This window comes from Crocuta crocuta, unplaced genomic scaffold (genome assembly GCF_008692635.1).
Source record: "Crocuta crocuta isolate KB4526 unplaced genomic scaffold, BGI_CrCroc_1.0 scaffold180, whole genome shotgun sequence".
Taxonomy (NCBI): domain Eukaryota; kingdom Metazoa; phylum Chordata; class Mammalia; order Carnivora; family Hyaenidae; genus Crocuta; species Crocuta crocuta.
In genome coordinates, this window is record NW_027527549.1 from 1,685,602 (window position 1) to 1,707,371 (window position 21,770).

The 21,770-nt window shown below is 40.4% G+C and overlaps 1 protein-coding gene across 2 annotated transcripts in view; it reads right to left on the reverse strand.

Annotated features, from left to right (window-relative positions):
- The window catches only part of CSDE1 (cold shock domain containing E1), a 38,715-nt gene extending 28,111 nt beyond the window's left edge, over positions 1–10,604 (reverse strand). For both annotated transcript variants that reach the window (XM_077767076.1, XM_077767073.1), the window contains exons 1-2: positions 10,511–10,604; positions 1,071–1,454 (exon numbers count right to left, since the gene is read on the reverse strand). The gene's annotated coding sequence lies outside the window, so the exon portion shown is untranslated. The remainder of the gene's footprint in view (positions 1–1,070; positions 1,455–10,510) is intronic.
- Positions 10,605–21,770: the final 11,166 nt, after the last annotated feature.

Sequence of the window (21,770 nt, forward strand, 5' to 3'; positions counted from 1 at the left end):
TTTAACATTTCATGCTAGCATATTTCTTCAACTTGAGATTACTCCCTACTGCATGCTTTAGAGTTCCACAACATACTCTGCTTTCAACAAGTCCCTAGTCCTATGAACAACAAAGGTTTCGCGCTTCAATAACTGGGTGGATGAGGTCATTGCCTCCAGCCTCATCTTCACATTCAATTGGTTTTCAAGTCCTATCACATCTACCACTAAAAACACCTACTGTCGCTTTACCTGCCTATACCCTAGCTTTTATCTTCCTTCTATTCCATCCATTGCTCTGAACAGGTTCTCCGCCCTTCAGTCTATCTCTTAAAAGTTGTTCCCCTTGTTTTTAAAGATATACTTCTGAATATATAATTGAAAATCTGAAGCAATAAATCTATCTCAGCTTTGAAATAAGAAAAAAAAAAACCATTAAGCCCTTGCTTACAAATATAAACATCTGATGACTTTTCTATACAGCAAAGTCAAATACACTGGGACCTTCAGAGCCTGCCTCCAGTAAGCCTTCCTTTCTAATTACTCTCTCTACCCACAAAACTGTCATCTCCTACTTTGTTCCTAATGGACTGACCACTCACTCACTACACACTCTATGCTTTCAGATCTCCCTGAATCTGCTCATTCTGTTGCCTCTACGAAGATTCTTCTCCCTCTTGAAGCACTACTCACCTTCAAATGTCCCTTCTCTCTAGGCTTTCTTTACCCCTTTATAGAGATCTCTGAACACAGACTGCAAAGGCCATCTGTAACTGAAGCCCTAACTTTTAAATAGTACAATGGGAGTTTTCCTTCCTAAGAGACCAATACATTAAGAGAGATCCACATGTATTAACAAATGTAATCTTGTATGAAAACTCCCATGGTTCAGCCATCAATATTGTCCCTGTCTAATAAGAGAAAATAAATAATCTAGTGTTGACATTTTCAGACTAAATGGTTGAGAATATAAATGGTTTCCAGAATACCTTTAGAAGAGAACGCATTAAAAAGATTTTATATTTGACCAAAAAACTAGGAAATCTGAAATTACAAATGGATTGTTGCCAAAAGGAAACTACAAACCTTACCTCGCAGTGATAATCAAATATTGCACTTTCAGTAGTATTTGCTGATTCTTTTTCAGCACACGTTTCAAAGGATGAAAGTTGCTAGTATCAAAAAAAAGAGCGAGAGAAAATGATCTATCAAGCTAATAAAGAATACAACTGCTGCTGCACCGGGCAATCTCACAGTACAGCACTGAAGAAAACAAAGACTACTAGCAGCGTCGGGAAGTGCTCTTTCAAAGCTGTTGAGTAGGCACAAACTTCTTGTTTCAGATCAAGTGTTGTGTCTTCAACTTAAGTGTACTCTTCTTTGGTCTTGTTGGTTGTTTCGAGGTTTGTTCCTTGCCTGATCTGAACTTGAAGCAGCAGTTTCAGGTGGTAAAGTCTGTTCTGTTACACTTCATACTAGAGATAAAAAACAAAACAAAAACAAAAAACAAAAAAAGGAAGACACTAAGTATAACTTACATAAAGGAACCAAGACAGAGGGTAGGTGGAGGGACAAGCTCATTTCATAAAGTTACAATCACTGGGTAAACAAGGGTTCCAAGAAACCTGAAAGTACACTCACGTGATGCTATTTGAGCAATTCTCTTCAGGTGCTAATGGATACCTCTTTCAGTGTCATACTCTCAAAATGGGAATTTCACAGTGCTTATTGACACTCCCACACCCTAAGTTCTAAGTTTAATATTCTGTTTAATACAAATGTCTTATAAGCATCTAGTACTACGGTAGGTATTGTGGAAAATAAACAAGTTCCCACCATCAGGTAATTAACACTCTTGGAGAGAAGAGTTATACATGGAGAAAAACCAGAATATAGGACCAAATGCCAAAAATTAATTTGCTCAACCAGTATTGGAGTACTATGTCATATGTATACTAGAGCTATTACTTATTGTTTCTTCATCACCGTTATGTGATGCACAGAAGGCTTTTTTTTATTAGTTTATTTTTGAGACAGAGAACGAGCAGGGGAGGGTCAGAGAGAGAGGGAGACACAGAATCCGAAACAGGCTCCAGGCTCTGAGCTGTCAGCACAGAGCGTGACACAGGGCTCGAACCCACAAACCATAAGATCTGACCTGAGCCGAAGTTGGACGCTTAACCTACCAAGCCACCCAGGCGCCCAGAGAAGGCTTTTAATACGAAGCTTAAAGCCAAGCTGGGGTATGCCACTAAGTTCCTTTAAAGCAGGGACCATGTATATGATTTTCGATGCCGGACCATCAAGGGAGGTTTATTATTACATGAATGACTGTGGCAGCAAGCGTGGCTTGTTGTTTCAGAGGAATCGATAATCTAGTCTGGCCAGAACAGAGGGCTGGCTTAAAGTGAAATGGGATACGTGGCGTGACAGGTGTAATGGAGCCAGATTATGAAGTATTTCAACTTGATATAACAGGAAATAGAAAACCTTAGTTCTTGATAAAAGGATATTAAGTCTTGAAATCCTATGGGAGATAACTTAGTGAAGGAAACAGAAACCTCATTTGAAACCTCATTTGAGCTGTTGCCAGAAATAGAGAAGAAATGTCTATAAAAAAGAAACAATTAAGATGAGAAGAGATGGGAAGTGAAATGTATTTATAAGTAAAACCACAGAATCATCTTTATAGTAGCCATAAAAAAATGTTTCTTTTGAACTGACTGAAATATTAACTGGTGCTGTTAGCAAAATGATTTATATGGGGAGGGGGAAAAAAGTAGATTTGGTCTTAGATATACTGAGAGGTGAATTGTGTATTTTAAAAACTTCAGAAATAAGAATGACTGACTGTAAAGTGAGAGGTCAGAGCTTGTAAAATAGCTCAGACCAGGAGAGCTTCAGTCCATCCACTGACACTAGTAAAATGCATGAACAAATCATTTCATCTCTCTAAATTCCGGTTTTTCATATGCAAAACCAAAACATCAAAAGCTGGTCTGTGGCTTGCTTTTGTTTGTGGCTATACCTTACACTCCCTGACTTTGTATTATTACTTCAAATATCAAATGTTATATACTCTTCTTTTTATTTGGATCATTTTATTTCCCAGACTGGATATTTCTTAACAGCAATGGTTCTCAAATCTCTTAGGAAACTTTAAAAACTACCTATGCTCGTCCTCACTCAAAGAGTAATTTAATTGGCCTATGGCGTGCCTGGGTGGTTCTGTTGGCCAACCGTCCGACTCCGGAGTTCAGCTCAGGTCATGACCTCAGTTTGTGAGTTCAAGTCCCAAACTGGGCTCTGTGCTGACAATGAAGAGCCTGCTTAGAATTCTCTCTCTCAAAAATAAACATTAAAAAACAAAACAAAAAAACCCCATAATTTAATTGACCTAAAGTGGGACTACTTCCATTATGATCTTTCATTCTTCCCTCTCCACCTCCATATCCAGTGTTCCAAGTCTTATCAACATTTCCTTCAAGATATCTTTTGTGACATATTTTGGTATAGGTACCTAACACATTTGCGATCTTCAACACTGCCAGAATGATCTATCTAAAATTCCAATTTCATCTCCTCTCGTTGTTCTATACCTTCAGTAAATTTTTTTAGCATCCTAGATGGGAAGTTTTTTGTTTTTTTTTTTAATGTTTTTATTTATATTTGAGAGAGAGACAGAGAACGAGTTGGGGAGGGGCAGAGAGTAGGAGACAGAATCTGAAGCAGGCTCCAGGCTCTGAACTGTCAGTATAGAAGCTGACAAGGGGCTAGAACTCATGAGCTGTGAGATCATGACCTGAGCGGAAGTCAGACACCCAACCGACTGAGTCACTCAGGCACCCCTAGATGGGAAGTTCTTTTTTAATTTTTAAAAATGTTTTATTTATTTCCGAGAGATAGAGACAGCGCGAGCAGGGGAGGGTCTGAGAGGGAGAGAGACTCAGAATCTGAAACAGGCTCCAGGCTCTGGGCTGGCTGTCAGCACGGAGCCCGACCTGGGGCTCAAACCCACGAACCGCGAGATCATGAGCCAAAGCTGGTCGCTTAACCGAATAAGCCACTCAGGCACACCTAGATGGGAAGTTCTTAATTCTGGCTGCACATCCAACCCAACCACCTGGGCAACTTAAAAAAATTAAAAATTAAAAAAAAAAATCAAAGTCTGGATCTTACCTGGAGATTCTAATTTAATTTTACTCGGTTACATCCCAGGAATTGGTAGATGTCATCCCTCCTCTCTCCCTGTGTTTGACTTGGAGTCAGTATTTAAGAACTACCATTTTAAGGTGTTCTCTATTCTACCTTTCCATTTTTACCTTCCACTGCTTTCCAGTTCTCTTAGATAGGTGCTTTTTCCTGATCCTTAAACATAACCCTTGTTAGATTCCTAATTCTAGGAAAGTCTAGGGAAGACCCACAAAGATAACATTGCCATCTTCAAAGTGACAAAAAAAGCTTCTTTAACCATTCTAATACAGACTTAAGACCTTAATTCCCACTACGTGAGGCAGTAACTCCAACTGCCAACTTTTTAGTATCAAGTCATTTCTGCACGGTTACTTCATGTTTATGTATCTTGTTCCTCCAATTATGAAACAAGTTTGTTTGTTTGTTTGTTTGTTTGTTTTGAGTTTGAGGAGAGCGTATATACGAGCTTAGGGGTATACGGGGGGTAGACAGGGAGAAATAGAATCCCAACTGAAGGCTCAAGCCTACAAACCATAAAATGATGACCTGAGCTGAAATCAAGAGTCAGATGCTTAACCAACTGAGCCCCCCAGGTGCCCCACAAGTTTATTTCTGTATCACAGCCCCCTTCAGCACCTAATCCAGCACTGCCAAACTTAAGCACAGCAGAAACTACCATAGCATAAAAGGTAGTTAGCCCATAGCAGGAAAATGACCCTACAATTCAAGTGCAGCAGTTTTACCAACTTCTACTTACAAACCCCAAGACCTCAAAAGTTCAATCAGATAAAAGAGGCAAAAATCTCTCTTTTTGGTAATTTTTATTTAAATTCTAGTTAGTTAACATATACTATAATATTGAGTTTTAGAAGTAGAATTTAGTAATTCATCACTTACATATAACACCTAGTGCTCAACACAAGTGCTCTCCTTAATACCCGTTCCCCGCCCACCTTTCCTCCATCAACCCTGTTTATTGTCTATAGTTAAGTCTCTTATGATTTGCTTCCCTTTTTCCTGCTTTCCCCTATGTGCATCTGTTTCGTTTCTTAAATTTCACAAGTGAAATCATACAATATTTGTTTTTTTCTGAAACTTATCTTGAAAATTTTGGATTAACCCAGTTCTAGGGTGGTGTATTATGTTAAGAACTGTCCAGTTTGTCACTTAGTAACACAGAAATGAGACTCCCAGAATCTAAACTCTGGAGCATTGCAGAATCAATGTTGGGGCACTAATGAAGCCTATTAGGATCTATTAAAGCTCAAACAAACTCACCAACTATCAAGAATAACTGAAAGTGCGGGGCGCCTGGGTGGCGTCCGACTTCAGCTCAGGTCATGATCTCACAGCTCGTGGGTTCAAGCCCCACGTCAGGCTCTGTGCTGACAGCTAACTCAGAGCCTGGAGCCTGTCTTCAGATTCTGTGACTCCCTCTCTCTCTGATCCTCCCCTTCTCACACTCTCTCTCTCAAAAATAAATAAAACATTAAAAAAATAACTGAAAGTGGCTTAATTTCACTTCATTTGTATCTTCACAGCTATGAGACTTCATGGTTAACACTTTTCAGTCAAATTAACACTTAATGAAACACTTAAAGAATACCCACTGGGCACTGTAATGAAATTGGCTGTGTACTCACGCCAAGATTATTATCATTCATGGGTGACAACTCTTTTGCCTTAACCCTCTGAACGCAGTGCATTCCCTTCAGTCTCCAGAAGCTGGATACTTAAGTCGCATGAAGTAAGTACCAACCAAAATACTAAGGAACAGTTTAAATGTTGATCCGAGAGCCTCCCTGATTGCTTAGTAACCAATTCCTTTTTCCTTTGTTCTGTATGGAAACAGTATCACCACTAGTTAATTATCAACTATTATGTCATATTGTTTTAGTTGGAAGTTAAAAGCTAATTCCTTTTCTTAAACTGATAATCCAGACACGTATTCCTAGCTCACTGTCTTAAAATTATCAACACCTGTTGTTACTTACAGTCTCTCCCAGTTGGCTGCTTTATCTCAAAAGGCCTAGTAGAAAGCAGGCAAATAATAAGCACTAAATAAATGTTGAACCAATACACTTATGTGACCAATAAGCCATGTAAAATATATATCACGTAACCCAGCTTCTCATTTTGACAAATTATTCTCAGAGTTTGTACAGCACTCACCTGGGGGCAATGTTAATGAAAGGCTAGTCTAGAAGTCTTCCCACCTAACCCACTTTGTTCAGAAAGTATTTTTTAATTTAAAAAATATGTCTTTACAAAAACCGCGAGATCATAACCTGACTGAAATCAAGAGCTGGACACTTAACCGACTAAGCTACCCAGGTGCCCAGAAAGTAACTTTTTTTTTTTTTTTTTTTGGAGAAGCCCAACGATCCAATTAGGCAGCATGAAAAGGTTCTCTATTGTTGCTTTGTATAAATAATAATCTTACCAGAACTTTATAGTTCATATTTCTAGATGCTTTAACTCAAGTTTAAGTGTCCTATTTTGCTATTACCTGTATAACTGAAGTGCTTAACAGATTTTAATTCACTTTTACTTTAAAATCTGATAAAGTTTAGACAATTAACCAATTTAAGCCATCAACATGTAAGGCAGGAATTAAAGAAAATCAAATCGCTGCAACTATATTTTTGTAGATGTTCAGTAAGAACCACCACGCTGGGTTGTCAGTTACCTGACGAGCTACTAAGACATTGAAAGTTATACTTCCATCTAGGACTTCACCACTTTTACAGCCCAACAGTACTCTGAAACAGGACAAATGCCAATGTAGGAAGAGGCTAAATGCCCCAAACAGAAAATCAGAAATATAGGGCAAAACCATGTATGTAATTTAAAATCTTCCGATAATCATATTAAAGTTGAGAGAAAAAGGTGAAACTAATTTTAATTAGGTCTACTTAACCAAATATACCTAACATGTTATTTTCCATATGTAATCATTCTAAAAAGTTTTCTTTGAAATCCAATGTTTATTTTACAATTATAGCACATTTCAGTTCAGAATTGTGTACAGCTTAAGTGCCACACATGGCCACCAAACTGGTCACAGCAGGTACAGACTCATGAGGGAAAAAGGTACTGGCAAGCTCAATACATGGTAAACAAAAGGCTCTTTGGCAAAGATTTTCACAGATCAAAGGAGGCCGTATCCAGCAAACCTGACCATAGCAGGAGCATGTATATACCGCATTTGAGAAGCAAAAGTGCAAATAACCAGCTGGCTACTTACTAGCTATAGCTACAAACCAATGGATGGCCAACACGTCAACTGTGAAGAAACTTGCTAATCAATTTATTTTCAACTACACACTGTTTTACCTCAGCATTAAAGGATATATTACATATAAAAATGCTCCAAAAATAAAAGTGCCATTCACGATTTCCAAACAGAATACTGCCTAGAACGTCATACTCCAGTTTAATACCCTTAATGAAAAATACATTTTACAATTCCTCAGGCTTGGCAGTATGAACTGGAAAAAAAAAAAAAAAAAGCAGCTCTGTATTGTTTTTAACTAGGTACTCCTACATAGAAGTGGAACCATTCCAGTATCAAGACAAAGGAATTTTTAAAATCCTGACTTGGCAAAAAGAATTTAACATCAAGAAATGATGGAATTCAAGAAAACAAGTCACTCCTACCAAAGCAGTTTTACCCCTGGGGACATTCTAGCTATTAAGTCCTAAGAAAGTTATAATTTTTGTCGCTATAATTCTCTATTATGAAAAATCCTCCAAGTTTTACAGTCTCCATTAAGACACTGTGAGTCAAAGATCTCAAAGTAGGTTCCCTTTCGTTTTTTGAAAAGACAAAGCTAAGAAGGCACAGCAATTCTTTATTTAACAAAACCAAGATTTTTATTCTATTTTCTAATACAGTCCTACAGTTCAGCTCCTTAAAAATCTGTCCAAACAGCATTTCTATGTTTCATCTACCTTGCCAAAAGTATGATCCTCACAACAGTGTAAATAAAGTTAAGATCTCTGAACCATACACTTAAAAAAAGCGGTGGGGGTGTTAAAACTATAAACTTTATGTTATGTATACTTTTCACAATTTAGAAGAAAAAACTTTTTTTTTTTTTTAACTTATTTTTGAGAGACAGAGACAGAGCGCGAGTGGAGGAGGGGCAGAGAGAGGAAGACAGAATCCGAAGCGGCTCCAAGCTGTCAGCACAGAGCCCGACGCGGGCCTATACCCACGAACCGCGAGATCATGACCTGAACTGAAGGCAGATACATAACCGACTGAGCCACCCGGGTGCCCTAAAAAATGTATTTTTTATATGTTGGACGGCCCTGCACAGTGTGTCTTGAGATGGATAGAGGGGAAAACAGGAGTGGAATAAAGCAAGACTATATGTCAGCTTTCATGCTCTCTTTTTTCAATTTGCAGGAATTTACCAGAATTTTCAACCACTCTCTAAAGGTCAGACTTGTTAAGTCAGAACTTATTTACAAAAAAAGAAAACCTATCTTCTGCGCCTCAAATACTTTACTTTTCAACTCAGCTGCTATAAATACTCATCTCAATGGTAAACATCCAGAGCAGCTGCAAAATCACTCAAACCACTACCATCTCTTTTACTTCGGGCTTAAGGCTAAAAGGAAACAAAAAAACCAAGGTTGAATATTTATCCACATTTTATGACCCATATATATATATACCCATTCAGGCATATAAACCCTCAACTTAACCCACACCAAGAATACGAATTATTCGTTAGTACATAAAAAGCACCAAGGTATTATACTGCCCCTTCATGTAGTATTGAAAATGCCTATCTTCTAGAAACTCAAAATGAAAATTACTCAGCATTTTGATATAGAATAACTTATGAGCTATAATTTGCTACCTACATTTTATAGGCCGGTAGCTCTGGTCAAGAGCTGCCAGTTCGTATCCTGATAAAAAACTCGTCTCTCTCAAAAGAAATCTTACTACAGTATCTTTGGACGTCCTCTCTCGCCCTCCACCCGTCTCCAACTCTATTTAGAAGACCACATTCTTTCACTCATTTTAGGTGCAAAACAATTACACCTACAACAATGTTCAGATTTTTGTGTTTGTAGATTGAAGGCGGTTTTTAGGGAGTGTTCCCTGCCTCACTTTTGAGTCAAGCAAGAGCAGAGCCACCTGGGGTTTCTAAAGCAAAACCTGAAAGCAAAAGAACCATGGCACTAAAATTTCATACTGCTTTTTTTTGTTGGTTGGCTTAAGATTTGATTTTTAAGTAATCTCGACACCCACGGTGGGGGGTTAAACTCACGACCCCGAGACCAAGAGTCTGCACGTTCTATCGACTCAAGCAGCCAGACGCCCCAAATTTCCTAATAAAATATCGATCGCATGGTTAAAATCCTCAAGGGTCTCCTGCCAGGGTTCTAAAAAACTCACTCCACAGAGAATGACGAAGCCAAGTCGTCCACTGCTCAACGTGGGCCAGGCTCTTGCACCGTAAGAGCCAGAGATGGTGCTAAGGACGACTCGGAAGAGCTCTAACAGAGAACGCCGTGACCCCAGGACGAAGGAATGAGAGCCACGTGCCTAAGACTAGGGGCTGGTTCCCTTTCTCAAGAAGCCGAAAGGGATGCCAAGAAGGGAAGGTTGAGTCTTCAGAATCAAGGGAGACAGCTCTAGGTGAGTGGAAGTAAAGATGACACTTCGGCTACGCGGTGTCAGAGGTGGCCGGGGCAAAGGGTGTCTCTAAGCATTTAGACGGAGCGGGGTCTCAGTCCATACACAAAGGAGGCGCCACTACCGCACTGCGCTCTGGTACTCGTAGTCAGATCCCCAAGCAGGTGACTGCCAGTAAACTACAGGGTCCGGAGTCAAAGGAGGCCCCTGTGCCTCCGGCTCTTCCAGCCTCACACAAAGGACCGCGCCACCACCCCCTCGCCCCGCCCGCCGGGACTTGTAGTTCCCGTTTCCCCCGCTAAGCCGCAGAGGAGGAAGTGGCCAGACTACAATTCCCAGCAGTCTCCGCGCCCGAGCCCCGCACCCCTGCCTCCATCTTGGCTGCGGTCGGAGCCTCCATTTTCGCTCCCTCCCCCCACTTTAGTCACCACCACCGACACCACGCGCGGCTGTCTGGCCTCGACTCTTCGTTTCGGCTCTGCGGCCTGATGTGAGGCTTAGACGGTTAAACGGGGGACAGGTGGAAAAGCCGGGGTAGAGACTCACGGCGAGATCTTCCCTGCCCGGAGCTCTAGAAGTGCCCACCTTGACTCAGAAGTCTCTCCTGTTAGTCTTGGTCTTCTCACCCGCACCTAGCCTGGCTTCTTGCTACCCCCAATTAAACCCTAAGGTCGTACTCACCCCAACAGCTCAGCGCCCCCTCTCCAGCGCCGCCATAAGCAGCACGGCCCGGTACGTAGGAATAAATCTCGCTTCTCTCGCGAGAGTTGCGGGCTCTGAGCGCGTGCACGGGAAGCGAGGGGGAGCGTACTTCTAATACGCTTGCGCAGGATGGTCGAGTGACGCCAACTAGTAAGCTGCGCTTAACCACAACCAAGATGGTGCCCATGTTCCCCTACGTTCCCTCCCCCTTGAGGTTCGGGAAGCAATCTCCGTGTTTACCGACTCCGTTGGGACGCATGGGGCGGGGTGGCGGGTAACTTTCGGCGTCTCTGATCTTTGCAAACCTGAATATGCTTTAAGCAGCGAGACCAGGGTAAACTTTGAGGGCGAACCATCTGGAGGGCATATCCAGGAATGTCATATAAAGGATTCCTCTTTTCTCGGAGATAATTCGGAAGCCCCAAACTCCAGTTTCTCCTCCCAGTGCAAGGCTTTTTGTTTGTTTGTTTTTTCCTCTTGTCTGGTATAATACACTAGAATTTTCATTAGTATAGAGCAGGTTTTTCGTAAGGTGGTTTGGAAGTTTTACGTGAGACCTTTGTCCCCCGTAAACTATATTGCTTGCAACAGACAAGAGTGGACAAGGCAGCGTAATCATTAAAAAACAAACAAAAAGCACCCCAAAACTCCTTCAACTGACCTTTGTAGTGACCAGAAGATATTCGTATTGTATCTGGTAATCAAAGAGGCTGAATCAGTAACCAAAAGGTTGAAATCAGGACAAATGGATGATTAATCCAACGGGGTAAGGGGAAGGAACAAAATAGTTCATTGTGGCCACAGAAAAGTTCAAGGAGTTACCGCTTGTCAAACAATAGAGCAGTACCGTCTGGTGAGAGGAATGCTTTCCCAGATTCTTTGGTGCTCTCTCTTGACAGTATTGGATAAACAATGGCTATGTTACGCTCCTGAGAACTCTCCTATCCACTTTATTTTCACTTTCAACATATATTTATTCTGCATCTCCTATGCGTCATGGTTGGGGTGTATACAGTTCTCAAGAAAAATGGTTATAGTTCTGTCCTCAAGGAACTTTCGATCTGGCATCATTAAGTAATCAGAGAAACAAATTTAAATGTGCACCGGGAAAAAAGTGCAGTGAAGGAAAGGTGCACAGAGTTAAGAGAGTAAACAGCCTCCAATTCTGGGCAAATTATTTTGAATTCTAGGAGGCGGCAGTATTCTACTTATGATGTTAAAAGATTTTTCTCTTAACTCTGTTGCTATTAGTCCAATTCCATTCCACCTCCGAACCCTCTTTGTTCTCTTTGATGCCTTCCCATGCTTCCTAGGCAAGATATTTGCTTCATATTTGCTTTCAATGCTTTCGTAACTCACTCTCTTGTAATTATTAGTTTATACCACCTAGTGATACTTTAGGACAGGCCCTATGACATTCGTCTTTGCATCCCGGTTTCTGACAGTGCCTGGCATAGACCGGTCTCAAAAGCTTGTTGAATGAATAGCACTGAACAATGGTGTAAGAGGTTGTTAGAAATTAATGTTCTTTTGGGGAAGTACAAAATGTTGAATCTATCAAATCAGCTGTTTTGTTTCCTTTGTCAAGTTCTTAAATTGAGATCTCTCCTTCTCAGCAATAGATTTAGCTGGATATTCTAATCTAATGTTACAGGGAAACTGCCCCAGGCTCTTGCACTAGAAACAAGGTCATGTGAAGCTGGGCTAAAAGTAGAATTAGGTCTAAGAGCATGCATTCTCAAATATCACAGTAATGGGAAATGTAAAAAATAATAGTCTCATTAAATTCTCTATATACAATTCCTATTAATAAGAAAGAATAAGTCTTGATTTCTACCATTACACATAGTTTCTAAATGCCTTAAATCATGGAACCATTCATCCTCATCATTCTGATTATGTCTCAATTGCCTTTAAATTTCTCCTTGATCCACAAGTAGTATCAATTTACATTAAACACAAAATGCAAATATGCATACACCGAGAAGCATACATTTTAGCTTCCAGTGCATTAAAGAAAGTAAAAGATGGAGTCATTTGATTTAAATCACTAGCTTACGTGATTTATTCTTTCTACAAGTATTACCTATAACTAAAGGTGGGTTTCATTTTTAGAAGATCACTACATTTGAAGGCAATAATTTTTTTTTTCAGATTTTGAAGGGAAATTAAAAAACTGAAATGGATCATGTTATTTTTTTTTTAAACCAAAGTAAAAGTGGAAACTTGTGAAGCCACTTGGGAAATCATCTCCTATACAATGGGGTAGTCATGGATTTTGAGGCGATATTTTGTCCATTCAGGAATAACCCGAAACAAGAAAAAAACATACATTATATTTTGGTATTTATCATACCAATTTTTCTTCTCTGAGAAACTTAAATAGATAATGAAATTGATTATGATTGTGTGTTTTCTTCTCTCTACAATTATCAACAGGCACATGTCTCTGAAATCTATTTGACAATCAAAAGTAAGCCCCCTTTACACATTTATAAGTTTTTTTTGAGCAGTGATGGCAACTGTATAGGATGAGATTTTTGTCAGTTCTCTGTGAAATGAGAAAACTTAGGTCAATGTAGAGATTTTTAAAAAATAAGGCTAAGTCTACGCAAGATTTTTAAGGGCTGTTTTTATTCTGACACTATGTCTCTCTTATTTAGAGGAGATAAAGGGAGCTTCTCATATAAAATTTAAGTAACAGTGGATGGTAAGGGATGCACATTCAAGATTTTAGAACAGGAAAACACGTTATAGAGCAGAAACTTTCATAAGGAATAATCATTTCCATAAGAATGCAAATAATTAAGATGTAATCCTAGAACCCTGCTTCCAAAACTTTTTATTCATTAACAAGCCTCTAACAGTTAAAATCCATTATGTAAATAAGAATAATGTAATAAGGATAACAGTATATAATAAAATATTAGAATTTAAATAAGAATAATACAGAAACTTTGTATAATGCTCCCCCCCTCCCTTTTTTGAGAGAGAGAGAGAGAGAGAGAGCGCATGAGCAGGGAGGTGCGGGGGAGGGGGGGGTAAAGGATCCCAAGTGGGCTCTGCACTGAGCAGAGAACCTGAAGCAAGGTTCAAACTCACCCGTGAGATCATGACCTAAGATTGGGTCGTTCTCACTGACTGACCCACCCAGGTGCCCCTAATGCTTCCCTTTAAAGTGCCGACACTGTACGTTAAGAGAAGAATTAATGTGGAAATGCTAAGCTGCTGCATTAAAGGTAGTTACCATAACACTTTGGTTCTGGGAATCAGCCAGAGGGAAGGGTAGAGCAAAAGAATATTGTTAAATAAACTTAATTTAGATCATAATGAAACCAATTGCAATCAGAGTGAAATTCAAATTCTTTTAGCATGGCCTACAAGGCCCTAAATGACCTAGTTCCCACTAAATCCCTAACCCCTGGTTCACTGTGACTCAATTCCATTGCTTTTTGGTTTTTCCAATGTTGCAGGTTTGCTTCTACTCAGAACTTGCATGTACTGTTGCCTCTGTCTGGAGTGCTGTTTCCCCATATCATCACTTTGTGGCACTTTCTCATCCTTAACTTTTTAGCTCAAATGTTACTGCCTCACAAAGGTCTTCTCTAAAGTAAAAGTACCCACTGTCACCTTCGCTCTCCATAGTATTAGCTTTGTTTTATTGTCTTCATAATATGTTTTGCTATCCAAAATTAACACACTTAGGAATTTAAATGTTTATTCCTTTTCTTCCTAAACAACAGTCCAAGTTTCAATTCTCTGATTCCTCATTGCATCCTCTAAACCTAGGACAGGGACTGATGTAATAGGAAGTACTTAATAAATATTCATCGAATGAATGAATTATCCATTTCACTAAATCTAAGACATTATTGATTGTACCATACATCATTATTTGTACACCAGCAAGAAGAAAATATATGTTGCCAGTTTCACCCAGACCCAATACTGATATTACTTAAATTTTTATATTTATTAATGGAGCTCTTTTAAAGTTATTTAGACCTAGTTTAGGTCTACTTAGATAAAAGTTTAAAAACATTTTCATCATGTTTCACTCTTGTGTGTATACAAAGTGAAAAAAATAAGCAAAGTAAATTGGTGAAGGTCTTCCTAAAACTTCTTCACAAAGCCTAACTCTTCTGAATCTCTTTCCTTGTAGTAATAAATTTGACTGTATTTTAAAAGTTCCATGCATCAAGAGACAGCTTTAAAAATTTTAAAGATCTGGGGCGCCTGGGTGGTTTGGTCAATTAAGCGTCCAACTTCAGCTCAGGTCATGATTTCACGGTTAGTGGGTTTGGACCCCGCGTCAGGCTCTGTGCTGACTGCCAGCTCAGAGCCTGGAGCCTGTTTCAGATTCTGTATCCCTCTCTCTCTGACTCTCCCCTGCTCACGCTGTCCCTCTCTCTCTCTCTCAGAAATAAATAAAACATTAAAAAAAATTTTTTTAATTAAAAATCAGCAAACTAGAATATTATGTTTGCAACATGTAAAAGTGACAATGTAGTATTATCATAAATATATACTAAAGTAATATATATAAATAAGAAAAAGCCAAAGAAAAGAAATGGGGGAATGACTTGAATGTCTACATTAAAAAAAACTGTAGAGGTACGGGGCACCTGGGTGGCTCAGTTGGTTGAGCGTCCAACTCTTGATTTCTGCTCAGGTCATGATCCCAGGGTTACGGGATTGAACCCTGCGTCAAGCTTCGCATCGAATATGGAGCCTGCTTAAGGTTCTCTTTCACTCTGGGGCGCCTGGGTGGCTTAGTCGGTTAAGCGTCCGACTTTCACTTAGGTCATGATCTCGCGGTTCGTGGGTTTGAGCCCCACGTCGGGCTCTGTGCTGACTGCCAGCTCAGAGCCTGGAGCCTGTTTCAGAGTCTGTGTCTCCCTCTCTCTCTGACCCTCCCCTGCTCACGCTGTCTCTCTCTCTCTCCTAGAAATAAATAAAAATATTAAAAAAAAAAAGGTTCTCTTTCTCTCTCCCTCTGCCCCTCTACCCCACTGGCATGTGCTCTCTCCTCCCTCTCTCTCTCTAATTAAAAAACAAACAAACAACCTGTATAGGCAAATAAGCATTTGAAACTATGCTCAGCCTCATTAGTAATCAGGGGAATGCATATTTGTTTTGAGAGAATTTTAGACTTACAAAAGAATTAGAAAAAGTGTATAGAAAGTTCCCATAAACCCTTCACCCAGCTTTCCATTATGTTAAGCTTACCTAACCATAGGACAATTTTTGAAATGAGGATATTAACTTTGACACAATATTAACTAAACTACAAAATTAATTCAGGTTTCAAGAGTTCTTTCCCTGATATCCATTTTCTCTTCCACAATCAAATCTAGGATCCCAACCTGCATTTATTTGTTAGGTCTCCTTACTCCCCTCCATTCTGTGACAGCTCCTTGTCTTTCGTGACCTGGACACTTGGGAAGAACATTGGTCAGTTACTTTGTAAACATCCCCCAACTTGTTTTTGTCTGATGTGCCCCTAGGTTAGAGTGAGGAGATGCATCATTCGAAAGAACGCTATGGAGGTGATGTACCCTTCTCATCGCATTATGCAAGGGCGCATAAGATGTTGACATTTATTATTAGTGATGTTTACCTTAATCAGTTGGCCAAAGCAGTGTCTGCCAGGATTATTCGTAGTAAGATTGTTATTTTTCCATTGTACTTAACTAAATGTTTTGGGGGAGATACTTTGGGACTTGACTGAATTGTCCTCTCAAAATTAGTGTCTACTCAGAATCTCAGAACATGGCCTTGTTTGTTTGGAAATAGGGTCTTTGCAGATGTCATCAAGTTTACAATGACGTCATACTCAATTATAGTAAAAACTAATAAAGTGACTTCTGTTCTTAGAAGAGAGACATCTGGATACAGACGCAGACATACAGGGAGAACACCATGTGAAGACTGAGGCAGAAATTGCAGTATGGTATCTAGAAGTCAAGGAATGCCAAGAATTGCAGGAGCTAGGAAAGGGGCACGGAACACATTCATTCTCTCTTAGAGCCTCCAGAAAGGACCAACCTTGTCAACACCTTAATTTCAGACTTCTAGCTAACAAAACTGTGAGAGAATACATTTCTGTTGTTCTAAGCTACCCAGCTTGTAGTAATTTGTTATGGTAACTCTAGGAAACTATTAGAAACGAGGCAAATGCCTTTTTCTGCTTAAATTTTAGTTCAGTAGGGGCACCTGTGAACTAGTGAACTAGGGGCACTAGGGGCACCCAGTCAGTTGAGTTGTCAGCACAGAGCCCACGTTGGACCTTCTGCCCCCCGCACCCCACTCGTATGCTCTCTCTCAAAAATAAATACATATTTTTAAAAAACCACTTTATTTTTTTTTTAATATTTTTTTATTAGACAGACACAGCGTGAGCAGGGGAGGGTCAGAGAGAGACGGAGATACAGAATCTGAAACAGGCTCCAGGCTCTGAGCTAGCTGTCAGCACAGAGCCTGACGCGGGGCTCAAACCCACGAACCGTGAGATCATGACCTAAGCGAAAGTCGGACACTTAACCGACTAAGCCACCCAGGCGTCCCCCAAGAAAAAACACTTTAGTTCACAGATTACAACATACATTGATGAATCTTACTGAATCTCTTTCTGGCTCATAGATGTGCCAGTTTTTCCAAACAGAATTGTTCTTTGGCCCCCAAGAATACTGGTAACACAGGATTTCCTAAGAGTGCTTCAATGTGATGTCCAGAATTTTATTTCAAGCTACCAAAAGCCATGTGGAAGGCAGAATTCTGAGATGGCTACCAAGAATCCCCCCACCTGGTGGTGTACATGCTGTGTATAGTCCCCCTGCCCTTGAGCACGGGCTAGATCTGTGGATATTAGAGGATACCTCATATCTCCTTTATGGCAAAAGGGTTCATGCAAGTGTAATTAAGATCTCCAATCAGTTGGGTTAACCAAGAGGGAGATTATTCTGGTTGGGCCTATCCTAATCAGGTAAGCTCTTAAAAATGGAGTCTAAAGGGTGGGAGACAAAGGATATCGGGAGACCTGATCTCCTCTTGGCCTTGAAGTCCTGGGAGTTTTACACTTGTACAGAAATGAATTTTGCCAACAACCATGTAAGCTTGGGAGGGGGTCCAGAGCCTCAGATGAGATGCCTAGTTGGTGCTGACACCTTGATTTCAGCCTTGTGAGATCATTAGATGGGAACCTGGTTGAACCCTGCATGGACTGCTGACCTACAAAATTGCAAGAGAAGAAATGGGCATTGCTTTACGGTAGGAAATTTGTGGTCCTCTGTTACATAGCGTTAAGAAAGAATATAGCCATACTCCCAGTTCTTATGCTGGCACTGTCTTGATCTTACAAGAAAGTTCACATGAATGGGAGGTTCACAGAAAACAGCTAAACCCCTATTCCTTTCTCAAATAGTATTTAAAATAGTTCCTTGACCAAAATACCAAGAGCTTACCTTTTGTCCAGTCATGCCACCAGGAACACAGCCCATTATGCTTATGCTTACAAACAACTACGCCACAAATCCCTGCATGTGTAAGACATAGTCCAATTTCAGAGATGTTTAAATATGAAATAAAAATCAAGCTTAGGATCAATAACATACAGAAATCCACTCCCATCATTTTCCTCTTGTATTTTTAGACTCAATGGAATGTTGAGTGAATTGCAGTTCATTCAGCTCTGAAGGTTCGGCCTCCTCTTTGGCATTCTTTGTGGGTTCAAAAGAAAAAGCATCATCTGTGTTCCATTATATTAGCAGATAATAGTCCTTAATTTCCTCTGAAAGTTTCTGAGACACCTGGAAGTGAAATACTGAAAAATGTGCAATATGACTGCTTAATGTGAAATGTATCTAATATAAAGGAGGTGGATGGATAATTAAAATTCAGGAAGTCAGATATTCGCAAGGATTTAAAAAATGCATAATTGTAGTATTATATATGTATCTCTTAACAATACATTATATAGTCACACAATGAGATAGTGTACATCAGTGGAAGTAAATGACAGCTGTGCACAATAAAATTATCTTAGAAGCATGTTCAGTGAAAAAATCAAATCCCTATAGACTGTGTAAAATATAGTACCCTTTTTATAGGAATCAAAATGGAACAAAACTAAAAACTGTCACTTTAGGGATGCATACATATTTTAGGTCTTTTTCCATGTGACGTAACTACCAAAAAGAGGGTGTAGGGAGGTGGGGAGAATAGGAAAGGAGCATAAATAATAAATGCAAAGTATGCATCACGTTCTAATTCTTTTTTTTTTAATATTTTTATTTATTTCTAGGAGAGAGAGAGAGAGACAGCGTGAGCAGGGGAGGGTCAGAGAGAGAGGGAGTCACAGACTGAAACAGGCTCCAGGCTCTGAGCTGGCAGTCAGCACAGAGCCCAACGCGGGCCTCGAACCCACGAACCGCGAGATCATGACCTAAGCGAAAGTCGGTCGCTTAACCGACTAAGCCACCCAGGCGCCCCCATGTTCTAATTCTTAAGTTAGGTGATGAATGATTATGTTTGATAACTTATCTGCATGTTACATATCCTTTTCTAAGTGTCAAGTATTAAAACATAAGTGCAAAATTATGTATTAAAATATTGGCAAAATTTATATTTGCACAGTTGTTTTTTAGACTGTGCTTATTTTATCAGTGTTCTTAATCGACTGAGCCACCCAGGCGCCCGGACTTCAGTGTTCTTAATTAGAGGCAACTCAGGTTAATTTTAACAAAAAGTGATTTTATTAAAAGGCTAATAAGCAGCCCTCAGGATCTCTAAGGCAGCCGGAAAACCACAATTAGAGGCTACAGAGCCTCCAGTCACTTGAGGTAATTGCTTCAGTGAAGATGCCAGTGTGTTGAAGAGACACGGCAGCCTGCACCATGATGTTGCCGGCACTGGATACTGAATGTTGTCACTAAAGCCACTTTGGCTGCTGCTCTGTGGAACAGGATATAGTAGCCAGTGTTGTAGGCCTTTACTCAAAAAGAATTCTGCATAGTTCCTACTTCTTTGTATGCCTAACTTTAAAGGCAGATGTATCTTCCTTAGCTGCAAAAGAGGCTGGGAAAACATCTGACACTTAAATTTCTTAGGAGGGAGGAAGGCTCGGTCTCATTAGGTGAGGGACTCCCTAACAGGATAGGAATGATATTGGACAGCCTGGAAAGAAATCACAGTTGTCTGCCACAGCCCATGGCTGCTCAACACCAACACCTTCAACTTTCACTTATTAAGTGATTCGGTGAACAGTCAGAGTGGCCAAAATGAACAAACCGGGAGACTATAGATGCTGGCGAGGATGCAGAGAAACGGGCGCCCTCTTACACTGTTGGTGGGAATGCAAACTGGTGCAGCCCCTCTGGAGAACAGTGTGGAGGTTCCTCAAAAAATTAACAATAGAACTCCCCTATGACCTAGCACTAGCACTGCTAGGAATTTACTCGAGGGATACAAGAATGCTGATGCATAGGGGCACATGTACCCCAACGCTTATAGCAGCACTCTCAACAATAGCCAAATCATGGAAACAGTCTAAATCTCCATCAACTGACGAATGGATCAAGAAGATGTGGTTTGGGGTGCCTGGGTGGCTCAGTTGGTTAAGCGTCCAACTTCAGCTCAGGTCATGATCTCACAGTTCATGGGTTCGAGCCCCGCATCGGGCTCTGTGCTGACAGCTAGCTCAGAGCCTGGAGCCTGTTTCAGATTCTGTATCTCCCTCTCTCTCTGACTCCCCTCTCATGCCGTCTTTCTTTCTCTCTCTCAGAAAAAAAAAAAAAGATGTGGCTTATCTATACAATGGAATACTACATGGCAATGAGAAAGAATGAAATCTGGCTGTTTGTAGCAACGTGGATGGATCTCAAGGGTGTTACGCTAAGTGAAATAAGTCAGGCAGAGAAGGACAGATACCATTGTGTTTTCACTCATACATGGAAAAGGACAAACTTAACAGAATCATGGGGGAGGGGAAGGGGAGAAAAAATAGCTAAGGAGAGGGAGGGAGGCAAACCATGAGAGACTCTTAAATACTGAGAACAAACTGAAGGTTGATGGGGGGGTGGAGGAGACGGGAAAGTGGGTGATGGGCATTGAGGAGGGCACTTGTTGGGATGAGCACTGTGTTATATGGAAACCAACTTGACCATAAACTATACTTAAAAAAAAAAACTTGTTTAAAAAATAAATAAAATGATTTAGTGTAAAAGGACTTGTCATTGTTAATTGCTTTCTCAATACTCTTTCCTCCTTGCTATTAGAATACTGATTTTATTTTAAAATTTTTTATAGTTTATTTTTGAGACAGAGACAGAGCATGAGTGGGGGAGGGGCAGAGAGGGAGACACAGAATCCGAAGCAGGCTCCAGGCTCACAGAGCTCGATGCGGGGCTCGAACCCACGAACCGTGAGATCTGACCTGAGCCGAAGTCGGACGCCAGACGCTTAACCAACTGAGCCACCCAGGCGCCCCTAGAATACTGATTTTATTTGAGGCAGCTAGGTACCCAGCCTCCTTTGAAGATAGAAGTTACCATTTAAAGAGGCAGGCAAATTAAGCCAAGGGGAAATGTCTGGAACTTCAGGGAAAGCTTTGCTTCTCTTTTATAAAGAGGCTACGCAGAGCTGGCACAAGCCATTTCCCCTTTCCTTCTTGCCTTCAGTACGGACATGGAATTTGGTACAGCACCGACCTGTTTGCAACCACAGAAGAGAGCATGGAGGAGGAAAACGGGCATACTAAGGAGGCGGATCTGAAAGACAGAACTGCACTCTTTGTTTGCAGGTAAGATCAGTGATTAAACATTGTTTGGGTCAGTTACTGCACACATGGTCTCAGCTGCACCCTTCTAGAAGAGAGAGGACAATTACGTCTCATGAGTTAAAACTCCATCTATCAAATTCATATTTTCTAATATATGGCCTGTGGTGTTTCTTTTGCACTATTAGTAAAAATAGATTTTGCTAATCAAGAACCACTTGAACTCAGTATTTGGCATTTAAAGGCAGCTTGACTTAGTGGTTAAGAATATGTTTAAGGGTCTCTCTGGGTTGGAACCTTGGTTCCAGTTTAGACAGATGGCATCAGCTCCTTGTGCCTGAGTGTGTGTAAAATGAGGTACGGGTGGAAATGGAGATTATATGGGGACTAGAAAGCACCAAGCTTTCCTCTCCTCCCGGCCCCTCCTCTGTATCCTACATCCACATGTTGGATTTATCCTGCGCT